The 16,475-nt window shown below is 36.7% G+C and overlaps 1 long non-coding RNA gene across 1 annotated transcript; it reads right to left on the bottom strand.

Moving 5' to 3' along the window:
- Positions 1-14,745: 14,745 nt before the first annotated feature.
- Positions 14,746-16,062, bottom strand: LOC126379905 (uncharacterized). The gene is made up of 4 exons (XR_007568397.1): positions 15,860-16,062; positions 15,408-15,498; positions 15,118-15,308; positions 14,746-14,871 (listed from the first exon to the last, which is right to left on the bottom strand). It is a non-coding gene; the product is annotated as an uncharacterized LOC126379905 (long non-coding RNA).
- Between the last annotated feature and the right edge of the window lie 413 nt (positions 16,063-16,475).

Below are 16,475 nucleotides of genomic sequence, written 5' to 3'. Positions count from 1 at the left end.
TCCAAGTCGTAATAAAATAAGAGTGATATATTCAGTATTATCTGTAAAATAAATTTTAATACATTTTTAAGTGTCAATATTTATAAAAAAAAACATTTAAATTAGATAGGTAGAATAGAAAATCAAACATTTTTGTTCTGTAACTTAACTGAATATTATAATACCTAATTGGATTTGCTTTATGACAAAAAAAATGTATGGCTCTATCCAATATATTTTTTAATTATTTTCAGTAAAATTATGTGTTTTTATTAATAATTAAAATGTACGAGTAGGTACACGTCCTACATGTAAATATATATTACTTACGTAGACAACAGTATTATGAAAAGCAATTTGTTTTGTGCTAAAATAAAATCATGTAGTTGTGATCAAAATGTGTTGTATTCTCTGTAATGAACCTAATTATTAAATAAATATGTTCTCATCTGATTTCAAAGGCTGGATTTCAGATGTTGCCATACTGTTAAATTTACATCAGACACTATCAAAGTAGGTATTTTTTCATGTAAGTATTCAAGTTAATGATTTCGATAGCGATATATTTTTTTCGGAAAAAAATTCGTGTTAAATTTAACCTAGGATAAAAATATAGAATTTCCCACGATTATGTGAAAAATAAAATGTTCAACTGAGTCTTAGGTACCACTTTTGTAACACTAAGAAAATATTTCGGAATATTTCCCTCCTTTTCAAAACGTAAATGAAACTGACGAACTGTGTAATACTTATTTAATAAAATATTAGTTATTATTTTTAAAGTGCAATCGTAATAATATCTGTAAGTAGTGTAGAATAAAATACCTAATACCATAAATAATTTATATGACGAATATTTTATTTTGTTTAAATAGCCTAAGTATTATTGAGTCAAATTGCGTTCTAAGAATTACCTGAGGGCTTTATAAAGTTAAACATTTTTATAACAAAATATCTAATTTTGGTTGACATGTAAATATCGTGAGATCTTATAATTTATCTTCTTATAAGTTAACACATTTCTTTCGTTAACTTCTTTAATTCTTTTATGATTGTGTGGAGTACTACCCGTTGCATGAATAACGTTATCTACGTAGACACAGTCATATCTACACAATCAGGTTTTGAACGATAGAAGCAATTTTAAATGCTGTCTGCGTAGATAATCGTCGTATGTGTACTGGTCGAGCCAGGCGATGTTTGTCGCGTCGAGCGCTGTATAACACAGAGCGAACTGGTTCTAATGCACATTTTTTTTTTCTATATATAAGTAAGTAACATTAATTTATTACACACAATACTAGTCAGGGTTACTAGTGCAAATTGTTTCTACAAATATTTTATTGTCCTTTATATTTTTTGTTATATTTACATTATAATATTTATTTATTAACTGAAGTTACCAATTAGAGGTTGTCTCTATTTCCAGTCAAATCAATTCATTATTTATTTAATGGAGAGTTTTTTTTTAAGGTAAGTAGTCTAAGTTCCGACGGAGTCTATATTTAGAGAGGTTCTGATAATGACAACATCACCAAATTCAATAATTAATAGCAAACAATGGCCTCGCCATTACCTACTTCTTTATTCCTCGCCATTTTTTTTTCGCCTCTACTTTTGTACGGTTTATAAAGCAAAAATAAAAAATACCTACGAGAGCAACAGATTTTGATACTTTCCTTATAGTTATTGAAAATTTAACTTCTTTTCTTACCCACCTCTAAATACCTTCTTCACTCGAAAATTACCTGGCTACCCAGTTTTTATTTCACATAATTCTTATGCACGTCTCTGCCTACCCCTTAGAGATACACACGCGATGTTATATTATATAATGTAATACTTACATATAGATACTTAAAGTACTGTCTACCTCTAAATGGAATACACCTATGTATCATACTAAACTTATAAATAAGTGGATAATTATTTAACAAACTCCAATATATTTTCCACAATACAAATCTACAAAGTAAATTAAGGACTTTCAAGGCCACGTTCCCCAAAAGAAAATAGATGGCGCTGTTCAGACGTAAAGTGATAATTACCAATTATTCAAAAATATACAGTGTAATGGCAGAAGCATATAAAAAATAATTGTTGCGTGATATTTGGATCAGATCATGTATAGAATAAAATTGTTGTGCCGTGTGCCTGGGTGTACTAACAAGTGTCATTATTTACACCCAAAAACAAAGATAAAAGATGCATGTCTCTTATCCAAGACAATTTTTTACAGCGTTATCTTATTTTGAGGAACGTAACAGCTTAACAGTTTTTACCCATTATTATTCTGATCAAAATATAAAGTACCTAGCAATATATGTAGCAACATAATTCTATACATGAAGTGATCCAAATATCAAGTAACAATTATTTTTATATAATAAGCTCTATAACATAAACTGCCTATTGTAGCGATAAAGAAGAGGAACTCGCAAGCAATTAAATAAATTTAATGGGAAATGCAATTTAAGGAATTAAAACTATTATAAATTAACACGAACATAGATAAAAGGTAACCTCACCTACCTCCGTTGATCAACGAAAGTTTTTAAAGATTATGCCAAAAGGAACACCAAACACAAACGATGCCGCGCGGGGCTTTAAGAATTTTGAAGAAGCTTCCTAAATAAATATTCACAAATAGCGGAAATAATATTTAAAAAAAGGTTCTGGAATATAAAAAGAAACAAAAGCAATTTGGTTCTTCGCAGCCGTAGATATTCCGTCGATCCGTCCGTCTCGTAGGGACCGTTGAAGCGATACAGCTTCAGGTCAGGAAACGGGTAACGGCAAGTGACAGGAACCGCAGAGTCGGAGCGATCGTAGCGACTTCGCAGTCGCAACTCGAATCATATATAGGATCCGTGGGGATGGGGCGGCTTCGCACACGATGTAGCTCCAGGTAAAAACCAAAACCCAAGGGGATTTCCCTTATCTACAAAGATAAATAATAAAATAGAAAAGAGGAATCAAAGAAAAAGAAGAAAGAAGAGCAAACCAACACGAACTTACCAGGGAAAATGAAATACTATAATTATATCACCAAAAATTACGTTTTACGTTTCACAATTAAAACAGCACGTTTAAAAACACATACAGAACATTAAATTAGATTTTCCAGATAAAATACAAGAAAACCAATAGTCAGCCACAAAGAATATCTCTCAAATGTCAAGAAACAAACAAACAAACCATGGAGACAAATTCATATTTCAAATTTTAAATATAGCATACGTCCAAAAAGCCAGAAAAAGAAAACTTGATAAGCAAAAAGATTGCGCTGCAGCAAAATTACGCTGCAGTCATCCCCCTTCCAGAGAGAAGAATGGAAACCTGGAAGACTAGATGAAGTAAAGTGCAAGAACAGTGGAAGGTGTAAACGAGAAGGTAGGAACGGTAGACATGATCAAAGGTAAAGCTAAAACGAAATACGAAAAAGAAGGGTAAGGTGGATGTAAAATGAACTACCAAAACGGATGAGTATGACAAGAATGAAATAAAACAACGACAAGACGAAAATACTAAAACTAAACGATCCCAGATTGAATACCACAATCACTATTACAAAGCGGTTAACCACAAGGAAACCTTGAAAGAGTAAAAAAACAAGGGACGCACCTAAAACTAAAGTGAACACGTCGCGAACGCGCCAACGCAGACTTAAAACCTAAACAAACCGGTTCTAAACCTAGACAAAGAAAGCAGAAAAGAAAACAAGAACAACAAATAAGAAAAGTGTTTACAAAAATATACAAAGTTTAAAATAAGTAACGTGCGAAAATAAACACGCATGTGTCAAATACAAAATGGGGTCAACGCTTTTAAAAATATGTAAAAATCCAACACCCTGACACGTCATGATGTGTCAGGTGTTCAAAAAAACATGACATGGCAATAGGTGACAATGGTGATGACAAACAACATGCATGATAATGACTATGATGGTCCAAGGAGAATAAATTACGGAAAAAAAAAGTTAAGGGACGAATGAACATACTTCGCGAAGCACCACCGCCACAGAAAAGAAAAAAAAAGTGAAACTTCGCGGGCGGAAGGAAGGGATTTAAATGTAAATTTATTTCAAAATGTCTTTAATGTGATACGTGCCGACATGACCAGTATCCGTATCACGCAGGACGTAAACTTGTCGTGAAACCACCTGGAGTACTGAAGCGCGAATAAAACGCGGAGACAATTTTCCGCAGCGGAATTCATCCTCGGAAGAACGAGCAAAATTTCTTCTCCAAACGATATCACCGACAGTGAGGACTGGCGATGATCTATGGGAGTTATAGCGTCTGGAGTTAGCTAAAAAGGAGCAAGCCAAATTATCTGCTACTTTAGAAAAAACATCACTCAAATGGGAAAGGTTAGCTGCATGCCTTGCCCGACTCTCGACTAAATCAGTGTCTTGAGTCTGGTCACAATTAACAGGTACGGCATGAAATGAGATTTCCCTACCAAACATGAGGAAATTGGGAGTGAATGAAGTAGCTAGGTTGATACAAGAGTTGAGGTACAGCTTAACTCTCGGCAACATACGAGCCCAACTGCGATGATTATCTTGCACAAGAATACTAAGGCAGGTAACCACGCTCTGATTATATCGTTCAACCACATTAGCTTGAGGAGAATAATAAGGGGTATAAGTAGGGTTGTCTATTCCATATTTAATAAGAAAATCGCGAAAATAATGACTGCGGAAAACCGTAGCATTGTCACATAGAACCTGATGTGGAACGCCAAAAACATGAAAAATGTCAGACTCTAAAAAGCGACAAACACCTTTAGCATCAACTCTCTTAAGGCTGAAAAGCCATACATATTTTGAAAATATATCCACAACGGACAAGATATATCTATAGCCATAATACGCACAAGATAATGGACCAATTAAATCGACCGAGATACTATGAAGCGGAGAATTAACACTCCTTGGGAACAACATTTGACCACGGGGCTGGCAATTGGCGATCTTATGGGCTTTACAGACCTCACACAGACCTAAGATCCGAACAACATCCTTGTACATATTTTGCCAATAATAATTTTCACGTAACTTCAGGTACGTTTTCATAACACCAGGGTGTATGGAAGGATAACTAGAATGAGCTTCCGAGACAGCTTCCTCAACCTTTTCACGAGGCAAAACGACTCTCCAAGGGTTCTTCTGAAGCGGTGAAGAGAGAGCAACACGTCGTAACAAAACTCCATCCACGATAGAGTAAGCCGGGAACATCTGAGGAGAGGAACGAACACCCTGATACACCTTTTTATAAAACGGATCACTGGTACGCTCGATACCTTCATTAAATGATATGAGATTAATATGCATTCGGGATAAAGCGTCCGGCACAACGTTGAGAGCACCCTTACGATGAACAATTTCGAAATTGTATTGAGAAATTATCGTTGCCCAACGAGCTAAACGGCCCGTGGGATTATCCAAAGTCAGTAACCATTTAAGTGCAATATGATCAGTAATTATAGTAAACTTCATTCCGTCAAGATAACAGCGAAAATGCTTAATAGATTCGAGTACTGCAAGAAGTTCGCGCTCCGTGGTACTGTAATTGCGTTCAGCTTTAGAAAACAACCTGGAATAATAGGCAATCGGACGTTCAGTACCATCAATACTTTGGGAAAGAACAGAACCAAGACCGACAGATGAGGCATCGCACTGGAGAATGAAGGGTTTAGTAAAATCGGGACATGTGATCAAAGGGGTATTAATCATAGATTCTTTTAACCTGTTAAAAGCGGCATCAGCTTGAGGATTCCAATCGATAGGATCTCGACCTTTCCTTTTCCCTAACAATGCCGTTAACGGGGCAATTATTGTAGAAAAACCATTAACAAACCGTCTATAATAAGAACACATTCCTAAAAATGCCCTAAGAGCTTTCGCCGAACACGGAGTGGGATAATCTGTGATAGCTTCAAGTTTTTGGGGGTCAGTTTGAAGACCATTCTCATTCACGATATAGCCCAAATATTTAATTTCTTTGCGACAAAACTCACACTTCTTTAAGTTGATAGAAAGACCAGCTTCTTTTAAACGGTGCAAAACGCGACGTAATAAAGAAATATGGCTATCAAAATCCTTGGAAACAATAATCAAATCGTCGACATAGCCGAAAACACAGTTCTCGCTTGTATTAGTGAATTCGTAATTTACGATAAGGTCAGTTAGACGCTGCATCTCCGAAGCGGCGTTAGTAAGACCAAAAGGCATACGTACAAACTCGAAAAGACCACGTTGAGGAACAATGAAGGCGGTTTTTTCACAACTTTCCGAATCAGCAAGTGGGATCTGCCAAAAAGCACTACGAAAATCGAGCGACGTCATGTACTTCGCACCACGCAGATTATCTAAAATATCTTGAATGCGGGGAAGCGGATAAGAATCCCGAACTGTAACGCTATTCAGCTTGCGACTATCAACGCAGAAACGAACGCTACCATCCTTTTTAGTAACCATCACAACTGGGCTGGCCCAAGGAGAACGAGAGGGACGTATGACACCTGCCTCAAGCATCTTATCTATCTCCTCGTTAAGGATCTGAAGCTTGGTTGGAGAAAGAGGATAATAACGTTGTTTAATAGGAGAGCCGACGGTATTAATCTTATGCGACAACCACGTAGTCTTCCCTAAACCAATCTTGTCGGAAGAAATCTCGCCGTATTCAACAATAACTTCAGCAAGAATCTTCTCTTGTTCCGGGGAAAGATCGACCCGAGGATAAGAAACTTCATTAATACAAACCGGTCCTGAAAAGGAACCGTTAGGAACGAACAAGTTGCCTGCTACTTTCTCATTAAAGGCAGCACTGAAAATAGAGGTGAGACCGAACTTGTCCCAAAACTCAATACCGAGAATAATATCAGACGTGATTGATTCAGCGATCAAAAACTTATGCAAGCAATCACGGCCATTAAAAGAGACAGTAAGGGTGGCTGACCCTAAAATGGTAATCGGCGCGTTATTAGCAGATACGACCGGAGTACCAGAAAAACAACCATCAAAAGGAATGCCGATTTCACACGCGAGTTTCGCGCTTAAAAGAGAAGTCTGAGCGCCTGAATCAAGAAGGGCTCTCAAACGACGATTAAAAATAAAAATATCAATAAAAAGACGATTATCACGCGTATTAGAATTAAGCACCGGAGAAATCGACTGGGAACAACCAGAACGACCCCGGTGGTTTATGAGTTTTTTTGTTCGTTACAAACAGGACAATTGGCCGTAATAACTCCAGGTTTCTTGCAACGAAAACAAATCTTCCCTCGAACATTAGGACAGTACCTATAGGGATGACCTATTTGATTGCACTTCGGGCACACGGTGGAGGACGAAGGAGTCGCGGTGCTGGTTGGAGAAACAACCTTATGGCATTGCGGAGGTTGATAATACGACTCAAAGTTGGTCAAGATGTCAACTAAAGTTTCAAGATCACAAATCCTGTTCGTGGCGAGACAAAGTGAATAGCGGGAATGGACATTGTGCTTAATGATATTAAGAAGATCTTGCTCAGGAATTGGACGCTGCAGTTTGCTGTTGAGGTCGCGAATGTCAATCGAGGTCAGAAAATGAACTCAAGGAATTACGGACCGTGCGATAATACTTCAGAGCAGTACCCGACAGAAGTTCGTGGAACCTCTTTAGAACTACGTCATCGGGTACCCCTCTGGCTTCTTTATATTCATCAAGGGTAATTAGAAACTCCCTGATGCAGGTTGTGCCATCATAACACAAATTCCACTTGTGGAGTGGAAAATCTTTAGGATGACAAGCATCCGAAAACTGCGTACATTGGTGGATCTGCTTCTTGGGTTTTGGGGAACTGGCTAAAGGCAAAATGAAGCTACCGGGAATAACGGTGGCATCGTCAAGTACCGAACCTCCCTGGCGCGGTGATACTGGCGCACTCTGAGCCATCATGTAATGAAATCGAAAATGGATAAAAGATAAAAAAAACGTTGCAAACAGGACAAATACGCCACTTAGAAAACACAAACACAAAACAAAGAAAACAAAATAGATTTTTTAGGACTCGAGATCCCCACGGATCCTATATATGATTCGAGTTGCGACTGCGAAGTCGCTACGATCGCTCCGACTCTGCGGTTCCTGTCACTTGCCGTTACCCTTTTCCTGACCTGAAGCTGTATCGCTTCAACGGTCCCTACGAGACGGACGGATCGACGGAATATCTACGGCTGCGAAGAACCAAATTGCTTTTGTTTCTTTTTATATTCCAGAACCTTTTTTTAAATATTATTTCCGCTATTTGTGAATATTTATTTAGGAAGCTTCTTCAAAATTCTTAAAGCCCCGCGCGGCATCGTTTGTGTTTGGTGTTCCTTTTGGCATAATCTTTAAAAACTTTCGTTGATCAACGGAGGTAGGTGAGGTTACCTTTTATCTATGTTCGTGTTAATTTATAATAGTTTTAATTCCTTAAATTGCATTTCCCATTAAATTTATTTAATTGCTTGCGAGTTCCTCTTCTTTATCGCTACATTTTTGGCGCCCGAACAGGGACCGTTGAAGCGATACAGCTTCAGGTCAGGAAACGGGTAACGGCAAGTGACAGGAACCGCAGAGTCGGAGCGATCGTAGCGACTTCGCAGTCGCAACTCGAATCATATATAGGATCCGTGGGGATGGGGCGGCTTCGCACACGATGTAGCTCCAGGTAAAAACCAAAACCCAAGGGGATTTCCCTTATCTACAAAGATAAATAATAAAATAGAAAAGAGGAATCAAAGAAAAAGAAGAAAGAAGAGCAAACCAACACGAACTTACCAGGGAAAATGAAATACTATAATTATATCACCAAAAATTACGTTTTACGTTTCACAATTAAAACAGCACGTTTAAAAACACATACAGAACATTAAATTAGATTTTCCAGATAAAATACAAGAAAACCAATAGTCAGCCACAAAGAATATCTCTCAAATGTCAAGAAACAAACAAACAAACCATGGAGACAAATTCATATTTCAAATTTTAAATATAGCATACGTCCAAAAAGCCAGAAAAAGAAAACTTGATAAGCAAAAAGATTGCGCTGCAGCAAAATTACGCTGCACTATATACGTCCCACTGCTGGGCACTTGCCTCCCCTCAATCAACCGGAAGGGGTAAGCTCCTGCCATTAGATAGATAGATAGATAAAATACTTTATTGAGCACAATGGACACAAAATACAGAGATAAGGACAGCATATACAGAAAAGCACAACAGACGGCCTTATTGCTCATGCAGCAATTTTTCATTACATTTTATTTTTAACCGACTTCAAAAAGGAGGAGGTTCTCAATTCGTCTGTATGTGTAATATTTTTTTTAATAATTAGGTAGGTATTTGGCCGAGTAGGTAATGAGAAAATAAGTTTATCACGTTAAATTCTGACCACGTGACCTATGTAATTTTGGAGCACGTAGCCTAGAAAGTCCATTGATCATGATCGTCACAATGACCAAACGTAGCTATTATTTTCACACAATATCAAATCAGTCAGCTTTACGTCCTCAAACCACCGGAACTTAGACTAAAATAACTTTTATTTATATGCATGTGTCGATATATGAAATCATTTAGTCGTAGAATACCATTGTATAGATGTTATTGTATTTGGAAATGAATAAAGCAAATGAAATGTCGTTCATTATTTTGAAACCTACTTTCTTAGCTAGTTTATCGTTACTTTCTCGCCTATAAAACCGGAGGAGCATAGCTAGAAGTGAATAGAAAGAAAATTGCGGCCATACCAATAGCGCATAGAATAAAGAATTATAAGAACGACAACTTTCCGCCCCGCACCAGGGGCATGTTTCATAAAACTTACAATTGTAAAATACAATGACAATTGTAAATTACAATGACAATTTGGTTTTCATTACGTAGCTAATATGAAACTGCAAAATATTAGTGATCACACACTCCGCAATGTACTCCAAATTGTCATTGTAATTTACAATTGTAAGTTTTATTAAACAGGCCCCAGTGCGTATCGGACGCCACCGGGGGTGGCCTGTGAGTCTTACCTAGGTAGGTACTGTGGAAAATGAAAGAATTAAAAATATTATGTACAAAGATTTTCCAACATTTTCCAGTCAGTGCCCATCCGAATGTGATTTTAGAGAACTTTTATAGTTTGATTCTATTTATTTATAATAAAAGCTTTTCCTATACCTACCTTCATGTTGTACATCTCGAACAACCGAACAACTTAGAGAAGAGAAGAATCTACAGATACGTAGGTACTTATCTTTTTGTCGGTGTACATCAGATTGACGGGTGTAGATTATAAGTATACAAAAGAGTAGATAGGTACCTACTACCTTCAGCTAAGTTCAATGTACCTCAAGGAGCAGTTATAATAGATACTTAGTAATAAAGTGAGAGACGGTGGGTGTATGTGGTACCCAACGTTCCCACCCAGTGATCGAATAAGTAATGCGCATACGCAAACTTGCCTCGATATTTGTTCCCAGCTTTGAGTACGCACGGTATCGCGGCGATCAATAAATCGCAGCGTGCACGCCGCCGCCGCCGCGGGCGTCTCGGCGCCAAATCGCTAGAGTGAAATCTGGAAATTGTAAGGTAGATAGTTGAAGGTAGGTCTGGTAAATATGAGAGGGCCAGTAACATCTACGTACCTATATACCTAGTACATATTGCGTTATAAGTAAGTAATTTCTAAAAGAGTGAATAGAATCACAACCCTAATGTGGGACTTTCCAGGCTACGTCCCCCAAAATTATATAGATCGCGCGGTCAGAATTTAACGTGATATACTTATTTTCTCCTTACCTACTTGTTCACATAGGTACCTACCTAATTATTCAAAAAAATATATTATACACACAGATGAATTGAGAATCTCCTCCTTTTTTGAAGTCGGTTAAAAATATAATGTAATGGCAGGCGCTAATTATATAAAAATAATTGTTAAGTACCTACTTGATATTTGGAACACATTATGTATAGAATCTGCATTAGCAGTCGTTAATAACCACGCACTGGGCCCGCGTGATGGTTTAATGCCCAATCTCTATCCATCCATAGGGATGGCCTGTGCCCCGTGCAGCGGGGACGTTAATGATGATGATGATGTATAGAATTATGTTGCTACCTAAATTGCTAGGTACTCTATATTTTGATTAAAATAATAATGGGTACCTACTTAGAAGCTGTAATAAAAAAGAGTCATCATATCGAGGTACTTACTCAAAAACAAAGATAAAAGATGCAGTCTTTACAGCGCCATCTATGTTGTTTTTAAGAAACGTAGCCTGGAAAATCCTTCATTAGAAGACAACTTACAGCCACTTTGGATACGAAGACCTACCTAAAATTGAATAAAGTAGACCCATGATTGGAGAGTCAGTGACTCAACACCAGCAGCGCCATCTTTTGAAAATATTCAAAAATATAGTATATAAGCGACATCTAGGCAATAGAAGTTAAATCGCTTGCAGTGTACAGCAGCTACAACAAGATCAGCAAAATACAAACTAATAGTTATCGTAGTTCAGCTACTTACCCCTAGATGGCGCATTACAATTTAAAAAAAATAAAAGCATTTTTATTTTCCTTTCGTGGCCATGGTATAATCCATTTAAAGTAATATTCATACGTTAGTATAGTTCCCAAAGAAGGTCTTTGATAGTTCCTTATTATATGCCTATACATGTTGCTAATAACTCTACCCTAGAACTACCTTCCGAAATAAAATCACATTGCAAAAAGCGAACCTATTATCTTACCTATCTGGCAAGCTAGACAGCTTATTATTTATAAAATAAAATCAACATTGAAACAACATAATTATTCCGTATGTATGTCAAAGGCAAGTCAAAGGTTTTGCAACATACATTATCTATATCGAAAATAACGGAAAATAAAGCAAAAAATTATTTAAGTTAATCACTAGTGTTCTTTTTAGAATACATCCAGATGTTGGGAGTTAGATCTTTAATTTATAGTGCTTTACGCGCCAGACCCATTCTTTTACGACTGAATACGCCTGTCGGAATGCAAAGTGTACGTCGTGCTTCCGACCATGGACCACCACAGCCATTCGATAATTTACCATTCGCTATCCATAGCCGGTAAGTTATTATTAAACATTATTGTCTATTTCTTCCCAAGTAGCTAACGTATATTTTAGTCATCAATTAACCAGGTGTGATAGTAAACTGGTTTCAACTGCATTATTTTTTTAGTAAGCTCCAGAAGTCATAAATTATAACAAGTAATTTAATTTAAAATACAAATACCAATGCATTCATTTTTTCTTTTAGGTACGCTACTACAGTCGTCTTTGCAGTTCTGTTTGGTGTTGGACTGTGGGCACCATTCCTTATTGTCTGGTATTCTATGGCCAAGAGGACTATGTAATATTGTAATTTTTGCACAGGTTTAAATGGATATAAAATGATAAAAGTTTTAAAGTACATATTGTTTTTATAATCAAGATCATTCATTAATCAAATTCACAACAGTAAGAGCAGTGCTGTAAAATAAAAACATGTATCTTAGGTATCTAAGTATTTATTCAGCATTTTATTCAAGCAATACATCGCTACAGTTTAGAAACTTAGGGCCAAGATGGAGTGCCACCTTCTGGAACAGTACCGCCATACAGAGCAGACTTATCTCTATACATGGTCATTCTCAAGGTTTCTTGATCATCAAGAAACTTTCCAATGAAAAATCCTGTCAGAGGAATTGCAAAGACCACATAGCGTGCAGTAATTCCAAAAATAGCCATTTTAGTCTTTCTTTTGTAGTGCTTTCCACGTTTGGGTGTGACTCCAATCCAAGTAGATGAGGGTTGCTGTAAGTGTCGGGAACGATATGCTCACCAAGTTCCGACGTAGGAACCTCCCAAGCGCCATAAAACTAGAACAATGATAGAATAACCAATTTCATTAATTATTTGAAATCATTTTAAGTTTCGTCTTTCAGTCTCCCACGGGCATTAGTTTTCAGTTAGTTTGACAGCAAAGTTACCATCACGGTTTTTGATGTGATTATTGTTATGTAACACAAACATTATTCTTCCGTATTTACTAGACGACCTTCACAATAATATAAATTGCTACACAATACCACTAACACAATACAGTCACATCTAAATTCCAAAAATAATAAAGGATTTATCTTGGAATATAGTTCATTAAATTGTATCGTTGTTTTTATCTAACGAAAAAGCCTTCATTTCATAGACTGGAATAAACTGGGAAAGTCTTTTACTGAATTGCAATTTACCACATATATTAATAATAAAAGTCGATAAACTAAAAATATATAATGATAAACTAACCTAAATCCTCGCTTCAAAGGGTATTTTTTATAGCTCGCTTCGTTTTACTCCAATCCAACCAGTGTATTTTTTTTGGCTGGCTGACTGACAGTGATGATAATTTTTTTTTATGTTATGGCCTGGAATCAAGTCTTTTGGGCCAACAGTGATGATAGACAGACAGGCATGGTTGCCAGGCAAGAAAAAAGAAACAAACATAGACAAACACCACTGTCTAGAATTGTTTTTTTTTATGGCTTCGCTACGCATTTAGCCAAATACAAGAAATTAAAGTTAGGGAAACGTGGAAATGGTAAGGAAATACGATAATAAAATGAAGGAGAATTCCCCTATAAGTTATTTTTCCCCAAAAATGGAAAAAATCTGCCCATTTGGCTACCCTGAGCAGAAAAACAAATATTCCGTGTCTGTGACACTGTCAAATCCAAGGACCAAGTATTTGAATATCAAAGTTGTGCCTCAGGAGGCAAATTTTCCCATCACACTACATAAATAAACATATTATTATGAATACTATAAATAGTGTCACGGGAAAGAGAAATTTCCTATGAGTCGACTGGTAGTGCCACAGGGTAGTGCCAAGTAGTAGTGCCTAGGGAAACAAAGGGTGGTTACAATGGTGCTGCTAATTCATGTACACACCATCTAATTTTATTTTAAGTTATACCTATCATTTTCTTATCCACTGTAAAAGAAAAGGACGGGTAATTGTCAGGTATAAAATTTATGAAACGCACGTCAATTTTACGCAGAAATTTTAAAAACCCTTCCAAAATTTTATATTGACCCAAATTGACCGAATTAAGTTGACAGCACATGTCAAACCAGTTGCATATGAGCGAGATGCCTAATAAATTCGCCCGGTTATTCATTTATTTTAATATTAATGGTTGTCATTTATCCATCCCTTTCCTTTTTGGCGGATAAGAAAATGACAGGTATAACTTAAAATAAAATTAGGATGCGTCTGCAGGAATCGGGGCCATCTTGGGGCATGGCGGCGACGTCGATCGAGAGGACTTGTACTTATCCCGACCGTGCTACAAAGCACCACACAGTAATAAGAATGATCTTATTCAATCTAATGTACTGGTGTGACGAGTTTTTGGCGTTTTTTTGTATGACACGCTGTACCTAGGTAAATGGCAGATCAGTTCTGCACTCACAGACCAAGTAGAGATGCTACGCATCAGACGGAAAAGTTCCATAGTAAAAAAACTGCTTTATAGAACATGACAGCTCTTTTTTTTTAAATTGAATTATTTGCCTTGGAAGTAAGTAGCTTTGGGTGGTAGCAATTTTAGCCTTTTTAAGCCTAAATTGCCTCCCCTTTTCACCCTTGTGATATAATCTAATTATTTTCATTTGTAATGGGAATTTGAAATTAAATAAGTAGTGCTATTTTTTTAATTTTTTTTAATTGTTTGCTGGATCTCATGTACTCAGAGTAAATTCTTGCACAAATTGATGTCAAGAGATTTTTTCGTGACAATCATACGCCTTCTTCGTCTAAGGCGTCGAGGGGTGGAGTAAATGGGTGCATCTGAAATAAGAAACACAAATTAAAAAAAATAATAACCTCACAACAGCTCTAAATCGACAGAAACAAATAAACATCCTACTACGCCACACCCATACCTAGTCCATTCTGTCGAGGGCAATTATTTTTTTTGTGTTCTATCTGTAGATAAATATAAAAAGTAAAACAATATCAAAATAATTGCCCGTAACTGGATATTTGTGTATATCATACATATTAATCATTGATTCAAGATTATGTAAAACTTACCACTTTCGACTCTTATACGTTTCTCTGGAACTTCAACTTTGCTGTAGGAATGGTCGTCATGCAGTCTCCTCTTGCAAAAATTGTGCTCATGAGAGACATTTTCTTAAAAGTAATAAATGTTTTAGTGAATTGCATTCTCAGACTTCTGCCACTTTTTTTCACTAGCGACTGTCCCAAACAGACCAACTTATCTGAGCAGAACAACAAACAGAGGATCAATTGTTAATAGAATAGCCACTTAATAATAAATAATGTGATAAATTATTCTAAATAACTCTCAGGGTACTTACTGGTTCTATCGGCGTCGTCCCATCGGCGTTCCATTTACGTCCTTTCGTCTACACTACACTTATGGTACATGGTGAAAGTTAGATAATACAGCTACAAAAATTGAGAGGATAAGTTACGGAATTAAACGAATTAAATGTTGTGGAGGAACTTTGAAAATGTCATGTCGAACAAGATGGCGACTGGTCTTTGCACTCTGGCATGGCAGGCGAAATAGGAAAGAAGTATGAAGGAAGGGCGGGGTGGAACTGTCATCTTCAATATGAGCGCACCATAGACATAATGCGATTGTGCGAGAATGATATGTATGAAATTAACCACCCATGGCTGCATCGAATAAATCGCTAATAAATCGGAATCGACTCCGTCTTACCCAGTGGGGCCCCAGCTCTGTATCTAGAGTACTTAATACAAGATTAGTCGGGAAATAAAAAACGCTGGATTTCATACATACCGTTTACAACAAAATAATAAAGAAACACTGTGTAGGCGTCACAATGACATCGTGATGCGATATCTATTTTGTGGGTATTTTTTTCACTAATAAGAAATGAACGTCCCGTCAAAACACCAAAAACCTTAGCCAAGATTTTTTTAACACGTCCCAAACTTTCGAAACGCGTTATCGAATTTTCGGTAAGTACCTTAACATCATAACATACATGGTGATGTTTCTGGTAGCCAATGAGTGCCTCTATCTAATTTTTAATTTTGAACGTGAACATCTGGGACATCTGTATGACGGAAGCTTTTTTTTTTCATTATATCCTTAATCTAAATACATGGTTTGAATGATGCCGTTAAACCACAGAGGTTTGTCTCGGCACCCAAAGTAAAATTCCCCACGCGCAGCACGAAACGGTATGGTAGGCGAAAAAGGTAGGTATGTCATTCATTACTTGTTGTTGACAATCGCTGTAGCACCGAAACGCGATAAGAAGTACATCAAGCAGTACTTATTATATAAATAAAATTTAAATATGTTAAAAATATGACTTTCTTTTTTGAAATCGGTAAATCGGTTAAAAGATACAAATTTTTAAAACGCTGATTTATAGAGTTACAAATAT

This window comes from Pectinophora gossypiella, chromosome Z (genome assembly GCF_024362695.1).
Source record: "Pectinophora gossypiella chromosome Z, ilPecGoss1.1, whole genome shotgun sequence".
Lineage (NCBI taxonomy): Eukaryota > Metazoa > Arthropoda > Insecta > Lepidoptera > Gelechiidae > Pectinophora > Pectinophora gossypiella.
This window is presented reverse-complemented; position numbering and strand designations above follow the sequence as displayed.